We start from the raw sequence: 21,570 nt of genomic DNA, 5'->3' as shown, positions 1-21,570 counted from the left end.
TCGTCCTTAAAATATAAACACCAGCCGATAATATGTCTTTGGTACATGTAGGATTGCCTGTCTGGCTGGACTTGACTGGATTATCCTGCTATTTTGGTGATTGTCCATAACTGAATGCCATAATTTCCTTTGCAAGACCTCAAAATATTCCAGGAGGCTCCATATTACTGATCCTGTCTGTTGAAATTCCGATAGAGTTCCCATTTCCGGGCCAAATTTTTTGTCGATTAAATCCAGGCCCAAGGATGATTCTATGGAGAATTCTAAGCAACAAATTTTTATCAATTTTAAGCAACTTTGGTGAAGGAACCATAGGTCTATTTCTATTTTCGAGTCTCCCACTTTTAAAAAAATGATTTTTCCCTATAATTTTGATTCAAAATTCAAGTTTTTTATCAATTAAAAAAAACTTGTAATTATTCTCAGAAATATATAACTTTGTACTCTAAATGAGGATTTTTTACACTTGTTACTCCCTACCATCAATATCGGTCCATGTTTTGGAGTTTTGAGATTTTAGAAAAATCTCAAATAAAAATTTTTGAAATTAGTATTTGGTGTACATTGGTTTACAAAAATCGCTTGGTACAATTGTTAGTACAGGTATAACTTTTGTTATGTTCTCTATATTTTCATTTCAAGTAACTATGGTGGAGGGTATCCAAAGCTCGCCTTTTTCACATTTTTTATTTAACACCAAGCTTTTCTTTTTGATCGACACTGTATACAATACTTCAACTTTAAGACTTTTCCTAAATTTAAATCTCTAAATGGGCGTTTAGGAAAAAAAACACCAAATAATATTTTACTTATGTAAAACTGCCAGACTGATCGCTTCAGTTATATTAACAAATGAATGAACACAAAATAAACACCTCTCAATTTTTTTTGGAATATCTTTCATGGATTATCAAGGTAAAAATCACGGGTCTTTTACATAAACTTTAAATGTCCAAAATTGTGTAGGTTACTATATAAGGTGCTCAGTCCGATTCTAGCGCTATCTGCAATGGTATGTCTTTTATTTTTTATCGAACTCATATTCTATCTTCACAATTTTTCAACATTTGATAACAAATCTCTAAGAAAACTAAAAACCTTCTGCATTTACCTATTTCCCTCCCAAATGGATTTATTTTTGACAGACATGAAACGATAACTGTTATTAAAATACTTTTCTATTAACTTACAAACAATTATAAGGTAGACTTCATTCCGAAATGCATTCAATGATTCATGGCACACTGTTGCATGATATATCCTCGAATTTCATGAATATGTACAACTCTAGTCGTCGTATATGTCGTTATGAATTTCGTTGAAGATTCGATAAGAATTCAAGCGGCAAGTGAACAAATTCTTGGACCGCACAATAAAATGCAATGCCTGGCAAGAATATTTGACACGCAGCGTCAGCAGCAGCGGCAGTAGATATGGAAACATTTTATGCCTCTTTAATTTTGTCCGATTACAGAAAAGGTGAATTTCCAAGTTCCCAGTTTCCGTTCCGAATAAACACGACTGACTTTGGGGAACTAATTAAAAAACAGCAATGGCAAAAATACACCGAAACACTTAGAGTTACTTTGGCACTTGCACGGATGATGGAACATGAAGCGTGTTTTGTAGCCAACATACAAAGTTTCAACCAGATTGCATTCCGCAGTCAGTCGGTTCGGTTCATTCAGTCATTCGTTTGTTTCATTGCAATGGCACTAGAAACGATACAAAAACATACTCAGCTGTTTGCCTTTCTGGAATGTCGGTTGTGTTAAATGCGATTAATTGCAAAATTATATTGTAACAAGAATGAATTTCCAGCAAGACATTGCCTGGCTGACTGCCCACCTAGGCATGACTATGAACACTAACAACAAAATTATTTCCACGTCGGTTTCCTCTTGCTCCAACCATCCGCCGTATGAACAACTTCTAAATAATAATCGCATAATGTAATCATAATCGTAAAAACATTTTTATCGTTTAAAGGCATTTTTGATGTTGACTTTTTTATAGAGACTTAACATAAAATTGTCACAGTGTTTGGCAATGGTGTTATGTTATGGCAAACTTGACACACGGTATATAAATAAAATTCACATATGTATTTTCCAAATTATTTTTATATAAATGCCAAATACAATATATCAAATATAAATCCCGACACAACCAAACACACACAAAAGTGTTTTTTTTTTCTTCACTCTCTTTGATAAGAAGCTAATATTGAAAGTGTTATGTACTGCATCCGAAAATTGCGAAAATCCGGTCATTGGCAATACTTTCTGAACAATATTCCTATAATATACGAATTATTTATTTTTTATACCCTTTATCACAGGATATCATGTCTTTGCGCATATGTTTGTAAGAGGCAAAAGGAAACGAGGTAAGCCCATTGTTCCTTTTGAGAATATGCATAGAATCACTTTCTAAGTCGATTTATGCATGTTCGCCCGTCTGTCCGTCTGTTGATGTTGAATTGTAAACAAAGTACAGGTCGCATTTATGGTCCGATTTGGATGAAATTTGGCATAGGCCACTTATTTGGCCCAAAGACGAACCCTATTAAAATTGGGAAAATCGGTTCAGATTTAGATATAGCTCCCATATATATTTTCCTCCGATTTCATGTAAATGATGCACCAAGGACCCAAAATATGGCCGATATGCACAAAGCGTGCTGAAATTAGTTTAAACCAATCTGCGATAAGTTACGTTGAAATCTGTTTTGATATAGTTTCTATTAATAGTTTCGACCGATTTTAAGTATATGGTGCCTCAAAGTAAAACTAGAAGCCAACAAAATGGGACTACGCCCCTTATGTATCATTTTTCAAAATTGCAACTGCATCTACCTTTAAATGATGCTGACATTTTGAGGCTCGATTTTGAGTGTTATTTTAATTTTACTTCTAGTTTTAATGCGCAAACAGGAATTTCTAAAAATCGATTTTAAGATTATTGTAGTCGCGAATCTGCGTAATTTGATATGTATTTTATGTATGTAGTTGAGAATTTTGTGCGATCAAATTTCTAAAAAACCTATTTTTCGAGCCAAATTTTTAGATATGTCAACTAAATGATATGGGTACCCGCGATCAATAAGGTTTTTAACGTTTTGGATGATATAAAATCTTCTTTGTGAAAATCCATCTACTAGAACGGCGGGAACTGGCCTTCCAAAAACAAGAAATTTGGCAAAAAATGTTTTTGAAAATATCGCGGATTTATTTGCGTTTTCTGTGGATAATTTCCGCATCAATAAATGACATCATACGGATTTTGATCTTTTTCGAAAAGAGAACTTTAAAAACTTCAGCCGAAAGAGAGATGTACCCAATTTATCTCAAAAGTAGTGTGAGCTGGCACATCCATGGTTCTTAATGGACCACATTGAAATGGGTATAGATCGATGTATGTTTTTAAGGTTCACGCCGAAATCAGATGCGCGTTATTGGCATGTTGAATTTTCGGAAGTTATTCGCGTTTTACGATTTTTTGGGTACTTCAATGCAAAGTGTGGCACTTCTTAGCCGTCAAATGAAATTTCGCAAAATATATATGGATTGGAAGATAAACTTCAGTACTTCCTGGAAACCGCATGCACATCAAATGATTTTGAGAATTACGCGATTTAGACGCAATTTAAAATGTATTTTTGTATGTCATTAATATAATGAAAATATTGATGTAATCTGCTATATTTTTTTATTTTTCTTATATTTCGCGAAGATGTGCAACTTTATCGCGATTATTATAATATATTCACATTCTTATTTAACGGAGGAAGATCTATATCAACGTTTTTGGTCAATATAATAAACGGCGTAATTTTAAGATTTTTCCTTATGCACAAAATTAAAACCTCGATGACTTTTGCGCGCATCAACCAAAAATTTGATTGCGAACGGTTTCGGAGTCAGAACATTTTTCTCTATACGTGTACCAAAAATCATTGGTGTGCCACAAAAACCAAAAAGCAGATTTTTTGAAAATTGAATATTAAAAAATTGGCAATATTGCCCATATACTTTATAGGGTCGGAAATGAATTATGAAAACTAACTTAATATATCCTGCAATGGGCCTTCAAAGTGCTAGGTCTGTTAGGATGCATCTTCGTTTGAGAGGAGGATAGTCAGCTACTTTCTGGTCATCCGGAACCATCTGCCTAGTCGTGGCTTGGGCGTGTTTTTGTTGTCTCTAGGTTTGATCCAGTATTGTGATTACCCATAGTCGCCACCTTGGTAGAGGTCTCGACAGGGATAACCAATGTCCGCCAGGTGGGAATTCAGTCGACTGGGAGTTCCCTTGCTGCGTTATTTGGATAGTCTCTTTCATCCTTCTACGCTACATTAAGACGTTTCCTAATTCGTGGAACTCCTTCTCGGTTATCGGACAGGATTTTGTCGACATATCTTTGGCAATTCAAGATTGCTCTTCGATAAGCCTTCCTATCGAGAGCTTCTTTGGTTTTCACACTTTTGGTTGCTGGTGTCGGCAGTCAGATTCGCGAAGAAGCCGGCATACAGATAACAATTGCCGTATGCTTGGAGATATCAATCTTCCTTGTCTAAAATGTTAGACGATCCCTGCTGAATAGAGGGCGAAACTCTGCTTGTCGTAGTATGAAAGTTATCCCCCTCTTATGTCTTTGGGATATCATCCCATATAAGCTCGAACTCCTTCCAGGGAGGAACGTATCATATTCCTCAATTAGTCTGAGGAGAAACTTACTCAGTCTGGTGGTGCAGTGATGCCGTTGAGCACAGTGGAAACGCCATATGGGTCACGCTTTTAGTATTTGAAGGAGAACTAATGTAATTTATTGGGATGCCTCCATAATCCATAAGTCTTCGACAAAGTGGATAACACGTCATAGCCTCCTTACCTTGGGCTTGGTAGTAGTGTGTTTCGCACTTATTAATGTCAATACTTGTTAAAGCGGAAAAAGGAAGACTGAAAAATGTTTTCTACCCTTCACACAATTTTTCTCAGGTTAGTTAATTATGTACTTCCCCTACTTGTATTTAAATATTTTCTTTCGATTCCGACCAATGTTTATATATAAGGTTAACAGGGAGGCGAATTCACACCTTAGTCTTCTCTTGTTGTCAACTTTTTAATCACGAAACACAAAGCAGAACAGGATAAAAATACCAAATATCTTTCAAAAACGCGTATTGATAATATTGTGCAGGAATATTTTGTTTCGAATAAAAATATTTTTTGTTTATTTATTCTTCAAACAATAACCTTGATTCCGACCTTTAAGTTTTAGTACTTCTAATCAACTCGAAACACTGTACCACATCACATACACATATAATATAGTCGCTGAAACATGTTTCTTGTTTTCAGGAGATGTCGTGTATTTGGTGGCAAACAATGTTTTGCTTAGTTGCATAATTGCATGAAGTAGACATGAGGTCAAATTCAAAGCATTTATGACTCGCTACAACACGCGATAGAAAATGTGATTTTCTTTTGCCACTTCTCGGTTACATTTTTTTCAGAACGTCAAGAGTAAATGGCAAGACCATTTATGTCTTTTGTTTCATAACTGCTAACATTTAAAAGCAACAAAGCGGAAAATGTGTTTTTTTCTTTGTTTGTTATTGTTATTATTTATTTTAGTAAAAGACAATCAAATGGCTCAAAATATTTTAATATTAATATGTTCAATTCATTTGCAGTACCTGAAAGGGTACATGGAACATTGAGGTTACTTTTGAAAGTATAGTTGTTGCGCCTATAAGTTAGAAGGTAAGAATGTATAATACTTTGTCCTTCCTGTATTATTGACAACGCTTATATTTTATTTTGTTATTATAAATGCAATTTCTTTCTTTTGAATCTAAATAATCAATAGAAAATTTATCTAACCTCCTCATCCATACACAGGTTATTCTAATGCTAATGGATTCTGAAAAACAAAACTAAAAACCAACGAAAAATAAATTATCCAACCTTACCAACATTTTTCGAAATCTATTACCAAAGATTTATTGTCGCTTTAGAACCATTTAGATAATGGAAATACATTAAAAAACAACGAACGGACGAACGAACAAGCTAACTGGTTGCATAGCATTTTGCACTCTCTCGCTAAATGTGCCCCTTTCGGTTACTGGTTGTCGTGCCGTCATGTAAACCAATGGCCATTTCCAGCCAAGCAGTGAGTGACCAACCATGGAAGCTAATCTATTGCACTTGTCGACGTTTATTATGCGAATATTCCGCTGCGAGTGTGTAACAAATTCGCAATATCGCAAATGACACTTCCTTTTTGCATAAAATGCGATAAAACGTACCCGGTTGTTAAGAGCAGCAATGTTGGAACAAAAATCTAGAAAATTAAGTTAATTACTTTGCATTACAGCTTCACACTTAAGTGTGATGGTATTCGCATTTCCCCCACCTTATCCAATTTAAAAGTTGTCGTCATTTTATTGTGTAGCAAGTGCAAAGGTAATGATGGAGTTGCTGTGCAAGTGGAGAGAAAATAAATTGCGATCATCAGAATTAGGCAATAACGAATTTTTCAAGAGGATGTTAGGTTTTATTTTAATAAGATAGACTAATTTCCTAATCTATATAAGATTATAATTTGTAATATTAAACATGTCACAAAATCTGAGCCTTTATGTGAGGGTTATGTCAATGTAAATTGTCTGCTAGTATTTTGTTCATACTCTCAGAAAATTACACCAAATTAGAGACAATCAGAATGGAAAAGTTTGGTTCGAAACTTAAGCTTACTTTTTTACAGCAGTATGCTCTGCACATATATATGAGGACTGTGATATTGCATTATATGGTAGCAGTTTGCTCGTGTTCTGAATAAATAGTGTTCTAAATTAATGACTGTCTGGAAAATTAAACGAGTCATTTTTTTAAACGTGTACCTATATTGACTAATTTCTGGAGAATAGGATTCGGATATGCCAAATACAGGCACTTAGATGTAAAATTTTGTTTAAGGGGACCCCAGCCATTCTCGATTTAAAATTTCACTGGAACATTTGAATCTCAAAATTCCAACACAATATACATATCTGGCTCCGCTATGAACTTGTCGAAAACACCAGACCAAGGTAGATATATAAGGTAGCCGCATCGGCAATGTCAAATATTGCCTTGAATCTAATGTTAATGTTTAAAAAATATGTTTCCATATTTATACCCTTCACCACACTGTGGTACAGGGTATTATGTCTTTGTGCATATGTTTGTAACAGGCAAAAGGAAACGAGATAGACACATGGTTCCTTTTGAGAATATGCATAGAATCACTTTCTAAGTCGATTTATGCATGTCCGTCCGTCTGTCTGTCCATGTATTTTTGTGAGCAAAGTACAGGTCGCATTTATAATCCGAATTATATGAAATTTGGCACAGGTCACTTATTCGGCCCAAGGACGAACCCTATTGAAATTGGGAAAAATCGGTTCAGATTTAGATATAGCTCCCATATATATATTTAACCGGTTTAATGTAAACGGTCCCTATATATCTTTCGATTTGCACGAAATTTGGTACAGCGTAATCATTTAGGTCTAGAATGATGTCTGCCAAGTTTCGTGAAAATCGGTCCAGATTTAGATATAGCTCCCATATATAGTTTCGTCCGATTTCATGTAAATGATGCCCCGAAGTCCCTATATATCTTTCGATTAGCACGAAATTTGGCACAACGTATTGAATTAAGCCTAGAGTGATGTCTGCCAAGTTTCGAGAAAATCGGTCCAGATTTAGATATAGCTCCCATATATAGTTTCGTCCCATTTCATGTAAATGGTGCCCCAAGGACCCTATATATCTTTCGATTTGCCCGAAATTTGGCATAACGTATTGAATTGAGCCTAGAATGATGTCTGCCAAGTTTCGTGAAAATCGGTCCAGATTTAGATATAGCTCCCATATATAGTTTCGTCCGATTTCATGTAAATGTTGCACCAAAGTCCCCATATATCTTTCGATTTGCACGCAATTTTGCATAACGTACTGAATTGAGCCTAAAATGATGTCTGCCAAGTTTCGTGAAAATCGGTCCAGATTTAGATATAGCTCCCATATATAGTTTCGTCCGATTTCATGTAAATGATGCACCAAAGTCCCCATATATCCTTCGATTTGCACGAAATTTGGCATAACGTACTGAATTGAGCCTAGAATGATGTCTGCCAACTTTCGTGAAAATCGGTCCTGATTTAGATATAGCTCTCATATATAGTTTCGTCCGACATTTTGTATTCTGACTTCAATTCATTCTTATGCAATAGGTTATGAGCCCAGCACCATAACAGGCATAAGGAAATTGTGAGCTGTGCGATTCAACGGAAATAATTATTTTACTTGGAGGCATTTGCACAAAAAGTGTTCCCTTAAAAAAATGTAGCACAGAAAAGTAAATTTTGTCAATATATGTAACTATTCCGAGAATATGTCAGATACCATGGAACATTGCTGAACATTGTATTGGGAGATGAGAAAGAACCTGTCATTGGTTGTCTACAGCGAACAAGATGGGTGTCCTGCGAAAAATTAAAGAAAAGGATATGGATGCAAGAGGTGAGATTTTGATATCCTTAGATCCAATTTTGGTGAATATAGTAAGGTATATAAAAACCTCAAGGGTAATGTAGAAACAATAAAGAAAATCTTATTCTATAGGGAACTGTTGAATTTGAATATGTCTGAAAATCAAACTGTTTCGGAGTTTTTCATAGAATGTGTTATGTGTGTTTCAATAATACGTGAAATGGGTGCTGAAGTGAATGAAGTTTTTCTGGCAGTCTTGGTTGGGGATGCGTTGCCATATATTTTTTCAGCAATAAAGAAAGCTGAATTCCCAAAGATTGATCTGCTAAGAGCAAGATTACTGGAAATTAGTGAAAAAGTTGAAACAAATCAGAATTCTGCAATGAACGCTTAGTACTTCGAGAGACAACAAAAGTCTTCGAATTATAACCGAAAACAAGTTGAAGGTACGTACGAGAATACAATCGTATATTTTAGGCACACGAAAAAAGCCACAATGCTAAAGATTGTTGAATAAATTTATCCGAAACCAGTAAGGAAAGTAGTAAAGTCGGACGGGGCCGACTATATGATACCCTTCACCACTATGGGTATATTAAACAGGACAATTAACATGAAATTGGATGAACTTAAAATATGTGATATTTATCTAAATGTGAATCAACTGTCAATCTATAAGCATGTCATTTGTTTGTTACAATGGGACAAATGTTGGGCCGTTGAACTTCTAGAAAATGTCTGAATTTTTGAAAACGAACTACGTTATTCTATGCTCAATTTTGTACTTTGTGCAAAATTTCATGTCAATCTGACAGACACCATTTGCACCGTTTACTTAAAATCGTATATGTGGAATCTATATCCAAATATGAACCGATTTCAGTCACAGGTTGGGTTATACTAATTTCAGTACGTTGTTCCTAAAACCATATATTGATTCCTTGGTACGTCAGTTACTTAAAATCAATTGATTAATATTAGAACTTTGGTACATTATTTACATTAAATCTGATGGAAATATATATATATATAATCTGAAGCGATTTTCACTAAACTCAGCACACATCATTCCAGGCTCAATTCAATATGTTATGCCAAATTTCGTGCAAATCGAAAGATTTATAAGGACTTTTGTGAACTTTTTACATATAATCGGACGAAACTTTATATATATATATCAAAATCTGAATCGATTTTCACGAAACTTGGCACACAACACTCTAGTCTTAATTCAGAACGTTATGCCAAATTTCGTGCAAATCGAAATATATGTAGGGACTTTGGTACATCTTTTATTAAATCGGACGAAAATATATATGGGAGCTATATCCACATCTGAATCGATTTTCATTGGCAGACCTAATTCATTAAGCTGTGCCAAATATCGTGCAAATCGAGAGATATATAGGGACTTTGGAGCATCTTTTACATTAAATTGAACGAAAATATATATATGGTGGCTATATCCAAATCTGAATCGATTTTACAGAAAACTTAACACACATCATTCTAGACCTAATTCATTACGCTGTGACAAATTTCGTGCAAATCGAGAGATATATAGGGACTTTGGTGCACCTTTTACATTAAATCGGACGAAAATATATATGGGAGCTATATCCAAATCTAAATCGATTTTTAGGAAACTTAACACACATCATTCTAGACCTAATTCATTACCCTCTGTCAAATTTCGTGCAAATCGAGAGATATATAGGGACTTTGGTGCACCATTTACATTAAATCGGACGAAAATATATAAGGGAGCTATATCTAAATCTGAACCGATTTTTCCCAATTTCAATAGGGTATGTCTATGAGTCAAATAAGTTACCTATGCCAAAATTCATCCAAATCGGGTTATAAATTCGACCTGTACTTTGTTCATAAAAATACATGGACGGACAGAGGGACGGGCGGACATACGTAAATCGACTCAGATTCTATGCATATTCTCAAAAGGAACAATGTGTCTATCTCGTTTCCTTTTGCCTGTTACAAACATATGCACAAAGACATAATACCCTGCACCACAGTGTGGTGAAGGATATAATAAGGAAGATCTCGACCGATTGGATTTATCCTAGTTCATACGATAGCTATACACTCACAGAGAAACGTTTCAAAAACGGATCAGATCGATCGGATTATTAGTTTTAGAGTTAACGTGCCCGCCATCCGTAAAACACTGATTCGAGAAAAAATCGTTTAAAGTTTGAGAATCACTCTTGTCGTCACTTGATGCTGACACAATAAATCGACTATATCTTGAAGAGTTCTTGACATTTTCACTTTTGTAGGGATATTCTTGAATTAGTGTAGATTCGAAAAACTAAATAAAATTTTTTGACACCGAGAATGGGGGGAGTCGCCTTAAATCCATATTCTTAGATAAATAGTTTCAGTAACCTGTATCTGGCCACTATTATTTGTTGCTCAGTCCTCAATAATATTCTAAAAAAAATGGTGCTTTTTGTTTCCATTTCTTTAATAATGTAGGGAACTACAAAAAGTATCACCCTATATTTAATATAAAAAGTTTTAAATTTGTAGATTTTGTTATAATTGAATATTTTAGTATGTAAAAGTAATAAACCCCAGTTAAAATGCATATATATTGTGAAATCGCAGTATGTGGTAAATGGAAATGGTATTGCCATATGTGTGGCACGTAGGGTATGACAAATGCATTAAAAACCCCATCTCAGTGTTGAGTGCAGCAACTGTGGGATGTTGCATTATCCTTTTTGTTTGTAATTTTCAGTTCTATTATTACCAACAAATGAAAGATGTTCAATTCTATCATTTGAATAATTAATGGATGTTGGCAAACTCCAAGCAATAACAGTTGGCTCAAAACAACCCGAAAAAAAACCAACTCCAACATAGACATTTTTTTAAATAAAAAGTAAAAAACAACTGAGGCCAGATGCTTGAAAATCGATGACAAAACAGAAAAAAAAAACTAGTCAAGTAATTGTTTTGCAATTAATCATCGATGTGAGCGTATTTATTCTTCATTTTAAGGATATATGCCCCAAAAATTTTGCTTGGTTTAATAGTTTCATAATATTGAACAATTGGAAAAAGAACAACTATTACAGTAATTGTGGGCTTCATTAAAAGAGCAGCGGATATCAAAATTTGCCAAGTCATTGACAATGTTTATTCCTTCCATTTGAGATCTTTGTTCAATGATATCCTTTTATTATCCTTCTGTTCATCAATACAACTGTCATTTGATGGAAAAGAGTAAGACAAAAGCAAAATGTTGTTGGGTACACACAATTACAATTTCGCACCTTAATGATTTTTCTTTCAGGCAGTCGCTGTGTTTTTGTCTAATCCCTCAAAAACGGCCTCCTATGTTGTTTTCGGCCACTCCTTTTTTACTCACTCTCCGGGTCCTTAAGAATGAGACCATTCGGTTTCGGAATTTAAAAAATGTTCTTTTCATTAGTAGGTGAATCCTGCTGTTGTTTTCATTTAACAGTTTTTCGAATAGATCCAACAAAAACAAAGCAAAAAAATAATTGGTTTTGGGCGTTTAATCTTGTTAAGGCCGGATTAATTTTACAAGTGTCATTGTCGATATGGCCCTGTGTGCCATAGACACTGGCGACACCACACTCCGGACAGGTAGAATGTTTAGGATATTGGGACGTTGTATAGTCATGAAAAAAAAAACGCATACACACAAATACATTTGCCAACTGTGGTATTGGCACAATGTGTTTCCATTAATTGTTTGTAAAATGCAGCAAAAAAAAAGCTGAACACCAGATTAACCTTTATTGGGTTCCTTGTTTAATCCTGGCCCCATCATTAGTACAAATGGTTTCTTGCTGCATTAATGATTTGTTGCATTGAGTAGGTATTGGAAAAGAGTTAAATTGGAAAATTGGCTGCAAATAAAATGGCAAGTGTAAAGAAATATATCTATGTTTTAATGGACTCAATTTTGAAAGTACATTGGGAAGGATATTCTGAAATGTGACGATGCGTATATAAAAATGGATCAATGTGCATTAAACATGGTGTAATTGTCAGTCTTATAAATTAGTCCACAATACTAGTAAAATTTGGAACAAGGAGACGGTTTCTTTATAGATATACCAAAACGAAAAATTTAGTGAGATAATGGCAACATCTGATTGGCTTTTGTTTTAAAGGATAGCCAGTTTTCCGTCCAAGAACTTTATCTATTAGTTTATACCCTGAAAAAATCCCCCTTTTACCAGCATCAATATTAAACCAGTAAGGAAAGTTCAAAAATCGGACGGACTATATAATACTCCTCATCATACTCGATACATACATAATATTGTATGGGAGCTATATGTCTATCTGGACCTATTTGAGCAACCATGACATACACTATGTGGTATGCTGCAGCGCAGTGCGCTGTCTAAAATTTTATGTCGATCGGTAAAACGTTTATTTCTTGTTGCGCAATTTGGTGAACTCAGGAGAAAAGATATAGTGGTTATATCTACATCCAATACTCGTTTTTATACCCTACACAACTATGTTGTCAGGGTATTATAGCTTTTTGCAGCCCCAACTGTTTGTAACGCCGCGAAATATTGGTCCAAGAACCACCATTAAGTACACCGATCGTCATATCTGGACTAGCTGAATCGATCTAGATATGTGTGTACGATCGTCTTTCCATTATAATTTGTAACCACGATGCAGGCCACAGTTATGGACCAATCAGTCCCGAAATTTTTCATGTGGACTGAGTTCTGACCAATGAAGACCCCTATTGTTGTTGGTAAAGATCGGTTAATATTTGGTTGATGAAATGGACCAAATATTTAATTTTTGTCGCTTTTTCTGGTCGCTCCAGTGGCCGCAATTATAACCCGAACATCGCGAAATTTTGCATGGAGAAGGAGATCGGGCCAAAGAATTAGCGTGCTTCAAAGATCGGTCAATATTTAATGGGTCAAAATTGTGTGAAAATTTTCAAAAGTTGAATTTTATCACAATTTTTTCCTGTAGGACATAAGCCTGAAAATTTGATAGTATATACAAGAGGAGCGGTTGAGCTTTAAATTGATACTAATTATATTGTCGTATGTACTCGGACGTGCCAGTTATTTGCCAATATTTACAGGAGTCTACGTATTCAAATATTATTTATAACACATTACCACACTAGAGGGCGGAAATATAGCGCTGATCGCTTTGAAATGAGGTTCCAGTTACTGTCGAGGACAACGCCTATAATTTTCGGTGATGATCAGATAATAGTTTTGAGATGAAGTGGACCTAAAACTTATTTTGTTTTTTCGAGTCGATATATAGGTCACAATTATAAGCCGAACATCACAACACAATCCACGGTGAAGGAAATCTGGACAAGTATAGAAGGGCTGTACTGAGTCTTTACTATTTTTAAACGATTTCAACCAATTTCGATTTCAATCCAATTCGACATGCAATATTTCATGTAAAGTGAAATATAGCATAGCGGTGCATCATTCGAATAAAATCGGAGAAAAATATATATATTGGGGCTATATGAAAATCTGCACCGATTTCAACAAACCTTAACACACAAAATCCTTAACACAATTTTATTCGCTATGCAATCGTTCATATAAATGGAACAAACGTAGGCTCTTTGGTGTACCATTTACATAAATCGGAATTATATATAAATCTGAACCGATTTCAACAGAACTTAATGCACAACATTCTAGACTCTATTCAATACGCGTTGCATAAATTTGTCTCAATTGGACGAACGTTGGGTTTTTGATGCACCATTTACATAAAATAGAACGAAACAATATATGACAGCTATATGTAACCGATTTCAACAAAACTTCACTTCTATTTACAGTTTTTTTTTAAAGCTAAATTCCCCTATTTAGTTTTAATATGCGACTCAAGGCCACAAACACCATCAGATATAGCTTTTCTATCGCACTTTTGTTATTATATATGTAATTTCGAACCATATTAAAAGATAATTTTTAAAATGCCGAATCTATCCCAATAATTTTTCTCATTTTTTTCTATCAATGTTCTAAAAACATTATAATTTTAATAATTTTTACAGGAATACACATTGTAATTAACGACTTTTTAATTAAATTAACTTAAAATTTGAAACGTTTTATACACAAAATATTTACGAAAAGGAATGGAAATATTAGACAACCAGTGAACGGAGCAGTATAGTCGGACGGGCCGACCATATGATACCCTACACAACTTCCACGAAAATCTAACTTTGTGTGGTTCTATATTCTGAGCTTGGGCAATATTTCGCTATATTTTCGCCCTCTTGACCGACTAGAGGTCAACAAATATGTTCGGCTTTCAATTGTGGCCTATAGATCGACTCGAAAAAGGCACAAACAATTAAGTTTTCGGTCCACTTCATTCCAATATTATTATCTGATCATCATAGGCGTTGTCTTGACCATACCTGGATACTCATAGAAAATTTTCGCCCTGTGGTGTAGTAATGGGTTAATAAATAATATCTGAACACGTAAACATCTATAAATAGTTACGTGCAACTCCCACATCCGAGTACATTCGACAATATAATTGGTATCAGTTTAAAGGTCCTCTTGGATATGCTTTCAACTTCTCGGGTCTTTGTCCTTCAGGGGTAAATATATATGCTGTAGAATAAAAATTTTGCAATTTTTCACACAAAAGTCAGGGTCCATTTGACCTGCTAAACATTGACCGATCTTTATCAATACATGCATGATTATTCTTTGGCCCGATTCCTTTCTCCATGTAACAATTCACGATGTTTGGGCCATAATTGCGGCCTTTGGAGCCAACAGAAAATCAGACAAAAATAAAGTTTTTGGTCCATTTCATCCCCTTAATATAAATCCATCTTTACCAAAAACAGTAGGGGTCTTCATTGGTCAGAACCCATCATACATGCAAAATTTCGTGAAGATTGGTCCATAACTGTGGCCTTATCGTGTTTACAAATTATAATGGACAGATGGAAGGACACACATGTCTAGATCGACTCAGATAGTCGAGATATTTCGCGGCGTTACAAACTCTTGGGGCTCCACAAAGCTATAATACCCTGACAACATAGTTGTGTAGGGTATAAAAACCCATTGCATCTAAATCAGCTAGTTAGTAGAGATTTTAAGCTTTGCGACAGTTTTTTTATTTTGATATTCGATACCTTTGGGTAAATGCTAGAGATTTACAATGAGAGCTTCATATCGAAAACGCCATTGCTGAAGGTGCAACAATGTCGAAGCTGTTCCAGTCTCCCCTATTAACAATTTAGTGTACAATTTTAGAAACAAATTTGAAAAATTCTCATAAATAAAATGTTTATATTATAGAATCAACTAATTATTAAGATTTTATCTAATTTTATAACAAAAGATGACACAAGGATGTAAGGTTGTAAAAAAGACATACAACTCGTGCGCAGATTCTTTCAAATCGGTAACCGGATCTAAAGCTGATATATAAAAGTATTTCTTCGCTTTGAAACTGTGCACAAGTTTCCGTTCGCAATATAATATTTTGAAATATTTTCAAATGAAAATGTTTACATAATTATCTTTGCAAATGTTTATGACACCCACAAAATTACCACATTAAAATAACATCTCATCATTAAGTCAATTTTGTATTGTTTATAATTTCAAAGTTCCCACCGTCTGAATGTTTTGCGAATAATTTGTTCGCCAGTAACATTTTCAAAGTATTTAGAGCCATAATCTTTTCACAATTATATCAAAATAAAATATTGATGGAAGGAATTTACAAACGATGACTGTTATTCAAGCATCCACAGCACGATCATTTAATGAAAAGTTGTTTCATAAAGACAATTGAGACCAAGTGAAATTGTTTAAATTATTGTTAATTTATAGTTTTATAATAATTTTCGTAGTGGATAATAAAAAGGTTATTGCAAAGAAACCCTTTCGAATTTGTCTAAGTTCGAAATGACACGTAGAAATTTAAAATTATACTTGATTGCTCAGTCAGTCAGTGAATGAAACAGCATAAAAATATAAGCTACGCTAAAGATCATTCGAAGTAAAGAAAATTCGACACAAATTGGCGAACATTTAATTTTCAAATCCCACTGCAAATCGCAAATGATCAATAATTTCCAATTTATCAATGGTTCTTGTTGTTGTTGTTTGTGGTGGAGAGCCGCCATTCGTTGCAAAACCTAAATTCGACAACAGTGCAACAACACATGCAACCTTTTAACATTAATGTGACTGACAAACGGACTGGCAATGATTGGCCAGCCGTGGACCAGAGGACATTGTGATCTCTGCTGATCTTACAAATTGCAGGGGTTTTTCGACAATGATTGTTAAAACGTGACGTTAGATATCTAAAATTTCAAATCTTATTTTTTTTACTTCCAAATATAAATTTCCCCATTGGATTGGCTTTTTTGTTTTGCTTTGCATTGTATTTATGGAGGGGGATAACAAAATTACATGTTTCGAAATCCATTTTATTTAGTCGTCGTACAAAAGTTTGCTCGTTTTGGAATTGAAAATCGATTTGAACGATATCCCGACATTTGCTAGTTTTGGCAATTTAAATTGTTTTTCCCGTTACCGCTAAAATTGAATTGTAAACTTTTATAGTCATTCTTTTTGTGGAGACCAGTAGTTGCAACAGTCGTCCAATGCCTATTGGTAATTTTCTTAATTTTTATTTCATTCCTTGTTTTTTTGCACTGACATTTTGGTCACATTCCATTTCGATCGATTTGCCTGATAATAGGGAGTTGTCTTGCTTGCTGTACAGCCATTTTGTTCAGACTGTATAAAATGACAGAGTTGCCACTTTAAAAATATTAAAAATGTATATGTAAAGGGGGGTTTCCAAAATATAAATGTCATAGGTCCGCCATTTAGTTAATTTTTGTGCGAAGTTAATAATCATAGTTCATACTTTATTTTCTTATTCTTTCATTCTTCAATTACATTTATACTCATTTACATGTCTTCAACACAATGCAAATCATAAACAATAAACATTTTAGGGTATTTTGAAGGTTTTTTTCCTATCTTACATCGTCGAAAATATTCAATATAGGTCTATATTTTCACACAGTCACCATATAAATGTTGCTCCAATTTCTGGTATTTGGAAAATTTCAACGACAAGTCCATGATTTGACAATCGGTAATTTCAACCGATATTTTTGGTCATTTTCGACATTTGGAGAGAGAAAATATCTTTGCTGAAATTTTACACTGTATGTCCATGTTTTGACATATGGGGTCTGTATCAAAATATAAAGATCCCAAATCATTTCCAAGATTTATGCTGCATTTCAATACCGAAGTGGCTATAATTTGGCATTCCATGTTCTTGGAGGGTGAAACCGAACTTTTCAGGAAATCTATTGACATAGCATCGTATGTGACTTAATGCCTTCATTACTTTCTACAAGGTTAACTGTATATAACAATTGCTTCCTTTTGCAACACTTCGAAATATTCTGCTCAAATAATATACAGTCGAATTTGGATAAGCGAACCCCGGTTTATCGAAAAAATCGGTTAATTAAAACTAACCAGTAAAGAAAGTAGTAAAGTCGGACGGGGCCGACTATATGATACCCTTCACCACTATGGGTATATTAAGCAGGACTATTAACATGAAATTGGATGATATAAAATATGTGATATTTATCTAAATGTGATTCTACCTAGATCTATCCATTAACATGTCATTCGTATGTTACAATGGGACAAAAGTATGTAAATCGACTTCAAACAAATATAAATAGGTCATCCGTTGGGCTATATCTAGACTTCTAGAAAACGCAACTACGCAATTCTATGCTCAATTTTGTAAGTTGTGCAAAATTTGATGTCAATCTGACTAACATGAGCAGTTTGATGCCCAATTTACTTGAAATCGGGCGAAAATATATATGGGAGCTTTATCAAAATATTAAGCGATTTCAAACAAACTTGTCACAGGTTAGGTTATAATTTCAGAACGTTTTGTTCCTATCAGCCTATTGGTTCCTTGGTGCGTCAATTACTTAAAATCAATCTATAATAAAAGGGAGCTATATCTAAATCCAGACCGATTTTCGCGAAACTAGCGGATATTACTGTAGGCTCAATTTAGTACGTTATGCCAAATTTCGTGCAAATCGAAGGGTGTTTAGGGACTTTGGTGCACCATTTACATAAAATCGGACGAATCTATGTATGGAAGCTATATCTAAATCAGGACCGATTTTCGCGAAACTTGGCAGACATCACTCTAGGCTCAATTCAGTACTTTATGCCAAATTTCGTGCAAATCGAAAGATATATTGGGACTTTGGGGCACCATTTACATGAAATCGGACGAAACTATATATGGGAGCTATATAGAAATCTGGACCGATTTTCTCGAAACTTGGCAGGCATCTCTCTAGGCTTAATTCAGTACGTTATGCCAAATTTCGTGCAAATCGAAAGATATATAGGGACTTTGGTGCACCATTTACATGAAATCGGACGAAACTATATATAAGATCTATATCTAAATCTGGACCGATTTTCACGAAACTTGGCAGACATCATTCTAGACCTAAATGATTAGGATGTACCAAATTTCGTGCAAATCGAAATATATATAGGGACCGTTTACATTAAATCGGTTAAATATATATATGGGAGACATATCTAAATCTGATCCGATTTTTCCCAATTTCAATAGGGTTCGTCCTTGGGCCGAATAAGTGACCTATGCCAAATTTCATCCAATTCGGATCATAAATGCGACCTGTACTTTGTTTACAATTTAACATGCACAGACAGACAGACATACGGACGGACATGCATAAATCGACTTAGAAAGTGATTCTATGCATATTCTCAAAAGAAACCAAGTGTCTATCTCGTTTCCTTTTGCCTGTTACATACATATGCACTGGGCTGGTAAACCAATACCAATGCTTGTTAATGTTTGTAACTTTGCACATATATATTTGAAGATTTAAAATAGAAGAAAAATAATTTACAAAAAAATTTTGTTATTGTTTTTTTTTTTTTTGTAATTAAAGAGAAGTCCTTATTTTTCATGGCGGGCATGATAACTCCCCACTGGAACATCGGAATCCGAAAATTCCAACGGTGTTAGAAAGAGTACATGTCTGGCTCTCGTATGAACTAGGATTATTGACTTCGCTCTAAAATTAACAAAATGGCGGACCTTTAAAAAAATATTTTTGGAAAATCGCCGATTTTTTACCAAGAACCAAGTTAAAAAATAAGGAAGATATTCACCGATTGGCTTTATCCTAGTTCATACGAGAGCTATACACTCCCAGAGAAACGTTGCAAAATTTGGAACCGATTGGGTTATTAGTTTTTAGTTATCGTGCCCGCCATTCGCAAAAGAGAAAAACGCGTTTAAAGAAGCCCTTTTAGCCGTCACTTGATGCTGACACAATATCTTCAAGAGTTCTTTAGATTTTCACTTGAAATTTTGTAGGGACATTCTTGAATTAGTGTAGATTCGAATTAAATAAAAAAATGTTTGATCCCGAGAATGGTGGTTCCCCATAAAAAACCCGTTAATTGAAAATCTGTATAGGAGAAAGATTTTTTTTGTTGCAAAAGCACATATAAATATGAAACGAGCACGGTTTAAGAGAAAAATATAATTTTTATAAGGGAGACGAAATTCATCAAAATTTTTATGTGCAACTCTAAAATTATATTGCACATTTTCCAACCACCCAAGGAAATATCTACGAAAAAAGAAGTTCTTACTCAAAACAGTATTGGTCCACTTTTTAGGTTAGCCCTCATTAAACACCACATCTCAAATTCCTGTATTTTGGAGAGCTAGGGTACGCGTTTCTACAAAACTAGCTGTAATTTAATATTTTGGATTCTAATGTAGTAGTAAATATACTCTCCAAACCAATTCAATATTGGCCCTAGTTTCCGGATAGACTCCATATAATGGTACACCCTAATATTCGGTATTATGAGGAGTTTGTACACGTTTTTCAACCGAATGGGCGGGCTCTGATTTAATATTTTAGGTTCTCTGGGGTGTAAAATTTTCGTACCTACTGGTCTAGCTCCCATATAATGGTAGAGACCATTTCTTGGTATTTTGAATGATTTTATTGCATTTTCTCCACGACGTGACGGCAGTATGGTTCTTGACGGCTGACATACATATACAGGGTGAGATAAAAAACTACAACAAAGTCAAACGCTATAATTTTTACATTTTTTTAAACTTTATTGAATGAAATCAAAAATGTCGGAAATAGCATCAAATTTTAGAATAAGTTTAGACTTGTTCGAATTGGTCACCTTTGGCTCGAATTATGGCCTTCAAACGGCCAAGGAAACCGTCACACGCTGTCCAAATGTTGCTCAGCGGTATTTTGGCCCGTTCCCAGCGAAGTGCTTGCTTGAGGTGGTCGACACTTTGGTATTTTTTAGTGCCAACCTTGCTTTCCAAAATACTCCAGACACATTAGTCCAACATTCCAAAATACTCCAGACACATTAGTCCAACGGATTGGCTCCGGAGACCCAATCCGTTGTCTCCGGCTGAGTCCTGTTGGAATATCCAAGTTCTCCGGCCAAAATGTTTGCGTGACCAAGGCTTTAATACACCCTCCAGAATATTTTCGAGATAATATTCGTTATTTATTCTGATGTCACGTTCGATTAATACGAACGGCAAGTTCTTGCACTTTTCTGAAATTTCAATGGCTTTACGCCGAGCTCATTTTTCAATATTTGCCGAATGGAATATTGCGATATGTTCAGCACACGAGCCATTTTTCGGTCACTGCGACGGAGGTTTCGATCACGTCGCTTCTTTACTTTTCGAACCATTTCTGCTGATGTTGCTTTTTTTTTCGTTCACTTCCTTGACGTCGGGTCAATATTTAAATTTTACTTTTTTGGCCTAAAATATTGTTAATATTCAACCATATTCGATAAAAAGTGACAATTTAATTTGGACTAAAAAAATGACAAAAACTTAAATGGTAGTA

At 34.7% G+C, this 21,570-nt stretch overlaps 1 long non-coding RNA gene across 1 annotated transcript; it reads right to left on the bottom strand.

Moving 5' to 3' along the window:
• Positions 1-20,799: 20,799 nt before the first annotated feature.
• LOC133331998 (uncharacterized) lies at positions 20,800-21,050 on the bottom strand. The gene is made up of 2 exons (XR_009754405.1): positions 20,915-21,050; positions 20,800-20,857 (listed from the first exon to the last, which is right to left on the bottom strand). It is a non-coding gene; the product is annotated as an uncharacterized LOC133331998 (long non-coding RNA).
• Positions 21,051-21,570: the final 520 nt, after the last annotated feature.

This window comes from Musca vetustissima, unplaced genomic scaffold, assembly GCF_032173495.1.
Source record: "Musca vetustissima isolate MV318-11 ecotype Yass unplaced genomic scaffold, APGP_CSIRO_Mvet_v1 utg158565, whole genome shotgun sequence".
Lineage (NCBI taxonomy): Eukaryota > Metazoa > Arthropoda > Insecta > Diptera > Muscidae > Musca > Musca vetustissima.
This window is presented reverse-complemented; position numbering and strand designations above follow the sequence as displayed.